We start from the raw sequence: 5,224 nt of genomic DNA on the forward strand, positions 1-5,224 counted from the left end.
CACAGGCTGTGGGCCCAGTGTTCTTTTGGTGAGCAGCCCAGATGTCAGCCTCCTCCCACATACACCAACCTCTGGCAAGCTGAGTGTCCAGTCTGGTGACCCCAATTTCCCTCTGCCTTTGGGACACAAGTATGAGCCCCTAGACCCCTCCTTGTCCTGGAGTTGAGCCATGCCGTGGTAGAACCTTGCAGCAATCAGAATCACCCACTCTAGAAAGTGTGCTCATCTCTAACTCAAACGTGGTCATTGGTAACCATACTAAATCTATCCCGTAACTCACCTCTCACTACTTCTACCAAGACGGCAGCATGCCTGGAGCACTTAGACCCTCTCTAGCTGGCTGGCATTGCTTCGTTCCCCCTTGGAGTGGGGTCCCTCACTTGAGCACCAAGAGGTGGGTCACCTGGTTTCGGTGGGCTCGGGATGAAGGAATCTTGGAGAACTTGAGCTTATTAGGGTTTCCTGTGGGAGCAGGTAACACCGCTGTGCTGCTTTGAATGTCAAATGGAGTTGAGGCAACTCGGGATGGAGGCACCGGGGCCCCTTGTAGAAGACACACCCCTTAGTGACATCCTGGGCAAAAACTTGTCTCCCACTCCCTACTTGCAAAGGACATGGCCTTGAGAATCAATGTCAGCTTACATCGCCACCCACCCTGGTTCCCAATCACTTCCCAAATCTTCGCCTGCTCTTTCACACCTTTTATTTACCTCAAAGGCCTTGAAACACTCTTTAGCCACTCCCCTATCAGTGACTTTTTGAGAAAATATCCCCAACATATATATTTTACTTGTAAACTACTGTCATTCTACATACTTGGTATCAGTAAAGTTTCATTTGTTTTGCTCATTTTGATTTTAAAAAACAGATGTAAATAGAAATTCTAAATTTTCCTTCCTGCATTCCCAATGTAATGGCTTCTATGACCCAACTAGAAGAGCCCTGAAAAGGTCAGGGGCAGAGACACCCCCAGTCCTTCCTGCCCCTGAGACTCACCCCTTGGCCCCCTGCCTCCTCCCTCGCTCTCTAGGGACCCTGGGTCTGGGATGACCCAGCTCTCGGAACTGGAGGTGGGTGGAATGGGTCTGGTCCTCCTCCCACCCTCACCTCTGTCTCTCCTCCCCTCCCCGGGTCGGGATGGGCCACCATGAACTGGTATCGCTAAGTATCTGGCGGGGTTAAGACAAAAGCCACATAGACGATGAGTCCTGCACGCAGAACTGTTGTTCTAAAGCCATTTTTGTGCAAGGTTAGGCTGGTGAGAAGTCCTGGCACAAAAGACACTTTCCCAGGTGCTGTGAGAAGCTCTGTGCCCTTGTTAATACCTGGACAAAGCCACAGACAGGCCCTGGGCTGGCCTCCTTCCCCTCATCCCTCCTTTCAGGAGGTGGATATTGCGGGAGGCTCAGAAGAGAAAAAGGACAGCCCTGAGGTCAAATAACCAGTCAGTGGCTGAGGCGGACGTAGAATCGAGGTCTTCTGGCACCTAGTCTGGAATCCTTTCATTTTCCATTTCCCCACCGGATTAAACACTTCTTGACCTTTGTGGCTAAGGTGTGGGCATGTGACCTATTTCCCCAGTCTGAGGTGCCCCACGAGCTTGGAGGGGGCAATGAGCACATACAAGGTGGCCCCGCATATGGGGAGACTGGTGGCCTTGGTGAACGTGGGGCAGAAGCCTCAGGCCCCCAGGCCACGGGCTGCGTGGAAGGGGTGTCTCCGCTAGGCCGGTCCTGCAGTGGAGGTTTGGACAACCGGGACACCGGCGGGGGGAAGCCACACGGGGAGCATTGGCCAGCAGTTGCAGCTAAGACAGGAGCCTGCAAACTTCTCCTGTAAAGGGCCAGATAACAAATATTTTGGGCTTTCAGGACATGGTCTCTATGGCATACAGTTGTCCCTCAGGACTGGTTCCAGGACCTCCACAGATACCACAATCTTCAGATGCTCAAGTCCCTCATATAAAGTGGTGTACCATCCACATGTGACCTACACATATCCTCCCGTGTACTTTACATCACCTCTAGATACCTCTTAATACCTAATATGATGTAAATGCTATGTAGACAGTTGTAAATATGATGTAAGTGCTCTATAAGTAGAAACCAGTGTGGCAAATTAAAGCTTTGCTTTTTGGAACTTTCTGAAATTAAAAAAAATATATTTTCAGTCCACATTTGGTTGAATCCATGGATGTGGAACATGTGGGCACAAAGAAGGCGACTGTACTCTGTTACTTGGTTTTTATGACTCTTACAATGTAAAAACCATTCTTAGCTCACAGGCGAGATTTATCCTGCACCACTAGTAGTTTGCCAACACCTGATCTAGGGCCAAGTCAGGCCTGCAAGAAAATGCCAGTGACTAAACCAGAATTTAGTTTCAACCCCCTCATGGGCCCATTTTGGGCCAGGTGGCCACGCAGAAGGTGTTGCCACCAAGCTGTCCCACAGAAAGAAAGGTGACCCCAGAATGGTCAGAGGGAGCAGAATCCTAAATTTTCAAGATGGTCTATATAACTCCCCTCAGCTTAGATCTCAGGAGATTGTTATCCAGGAGGCAGTCAGGAAGAGATGAAGCCTCTCTGGGAACACCTGTGCGGTGATCAAACTGGCCAAGCTGCGTGGACCAGGAGGAGGGAAGAAGGTAGAGTCAGAAATCTTTTTGAGCTGATTTTCTAGGAGATACTTCCAACCATCAATAGTACCAGATGCACGTGGATAGGAGGGAAACTAGGAAGTCCCAGCCAACACCTTAACTAGCCATTTACTGCAGTCTGTCTTCCAAGGTTGGAGCTGGGGTTGGATGGCTGCTGCACCCTGGTGGGCATCACCAGCTTTTTACTCAGCCCAACCAGCAGTGAACCAGGCCCGGTCACTTATGGGAACCTCTGTAAATCGAGGGCCCCGCTGACGAGCCAGCAGCTTTGCAGGGGGGTAGGGGATAAAGTTTCCTCCAAAGGGAAAGCCGCTACTTCTCCATGGCGAAACTGAGATGACCCGAGGACCAGCCCAGCTGTGCTCTTGAACATACCATTTTCATCTAACCATTTCAGACCTTACTGGTTGTCAAGTTCAAGTTGACCTACCCCAAAATGGAGATGTCAGGCCAGGGAGTCACAAGGCAGTCCCTCTCAACAGAGCCTGAATAGCAATTAATAGCAGCGTTTTCTCCAAAGGGGTGTATGTACGGGCTGCGTCAGGCAGGTGGTGCTGTTGTACTGGGAAATGGCTTCTGCGTATTCCCACAGCCATTAAGTTATCAGAGCTGTGAGTTCCCCTTCTCCTGGGATGCTCACTTGTTTCTATAGTCTGCCATGGAGAGGACCACACATGCTACAGTCTCTGGATGGGAGAATCCCCTGATGCTTATGGGACAATCACAGTATGAACACATAAAACATCAATACCAATTATATATTCAACAGCAGAAGCCACAGCAGCACACTGAATTGGCTCAAGCCCCTACCCTGCAAGGTCACGTCAGCTTCCCTTCCTCCACAATGAGCCTTGTCAGTTGAATTCAGGTGATTTTTTTCCTGCTTGAAGAACATGCTTGAGCCAGGAACCACAAAATCAGCTTTAGTGAAATTTCCACCCAAGGGATATACTGTCTCCAAGAGCCACAAAGGCTGACCCTTGTTGAACATCCTTTGTAGCTGGAAACTGCAGGACCAACAGTGTCTTTTCTAAGCTATGGAATGTCTGTTTAAGCCCAGGCAGTCCTCAAGATAATGACTTGGATAGCAGGGCCTTCATTTTTGTCTTCATTCGAGACCCAGCCATCCTTAGTTAACCCTGATTGGATGGTAGGCAATGCTACACAAGCAGTGGAGGTCATTACCAAGAAGCTGTTCCTTCCAAAGGTGGATGGCCAAAAAGCACATGGGAAGAAGTTCAATATCATTAGTCACTAGGGAAATGCAAATCAACCTCACCATGAGATACCACTTCATACCCACCACAAGGATAGCTATAACCTCCCCCCAAAGAAAGGAAAATAACAAATGTCGGTGTGGATTTGAAGAATCTGGAACCTCATACATCACTGGCAGGAATGTGAAATGGTGCAGCCACTGTGAAAATCAGTTTGGCAGGTCCTCAAAAAGTTAAACGTAGAATTACCAGCAATTACACTCTGAGTTAAATACCTGAAACACTGAAGACAGGTGTTCAAACAGTAACTTTTATGTGAACATTCACAGAAGCATCAGTCAACATAGCTAAAAAGTAGAAACAACCCAAATGACCTTCAATGGATGAATGGATTTTAAAAAGTTATATATTCATACTATGGGGATTACTCAGCTATGGAAAGGAACGAAGTTCTGCTACCACGTGGATAAACCACTGTGCTAAGTGAAAGAAGTCAGACACAAAAGACCACATATTTAATTATTCCACTCATACGAAACATCAAGAATAGGTAAATCTATAGAGATAGAGAGCAGATTGTTGGTTGCCAGGGGCTGGGGGCAGAGAGAATGAGAAGTGAGTTCTTAATGGGTATAAGGTTACTGTGTGGGGTGGTGAAAACTTCTGGAACTAGAAGGTGGTAATGATTGTACAACATTGTGAATGTTCTATGTAAACTGACTATACTTCAATAAACATATGTATATAGATATGTGTGTGTGTATATATATATATAAACATTGTGAATGTTCTAAATGGCACTGAATTGTACACTTAAAAAGGGTTAAAATGGTAAATGTTATATATTATGTGTATTTTACCACAGTTAAAAAAATACAAATTGGAAAGGATGAAATAAATGCGCCTCTATTTACAAACAGCATGACATAAAAAATCCTAAGCAATCTGCAAAAATGATACTAGAACTAGTAAAGTCAGTTCAGGAAAGTCGCAGAATACCAGGTCAATATACAAAATAAGCAGTATTTCTGTATGCTAGCAATAAGCAATTAGAAATTCTAAAAAATTTAAACAGTATCATATATACCATCATACTATATAGGAATACATCCAACAAAATATGTGCAAGAACTGTATGCTGAAAACCACAAACATTCATGACAGAAGTCAAAGAAGACCTAACCGAATCAAGAGATATACAGGGTTCATTAAGATGTCAATCACCTTGAATTGATCTGTAGATTCAACAAAATCCCAAACAAAATCCCAATGGGTTGTTTAGCGAAATTGACAATCAGATTCCAAGGTTTATATTACAAAATCAAAGGAATTAAAATAACTAAAACAAT

This window comes from Vicugna pacos, chromosome 9, assembly GCF_048564905.1.
Source record: "Vicugna pacos chromosome 9, VicPac4, whole genome shotgun sequence".
Lineage (NCBI taxonomy): Eukaryota > Metazoa > Chordata > Mammalia > Artiodactyla > Camelidae > Vicugna > Vicugna pacos.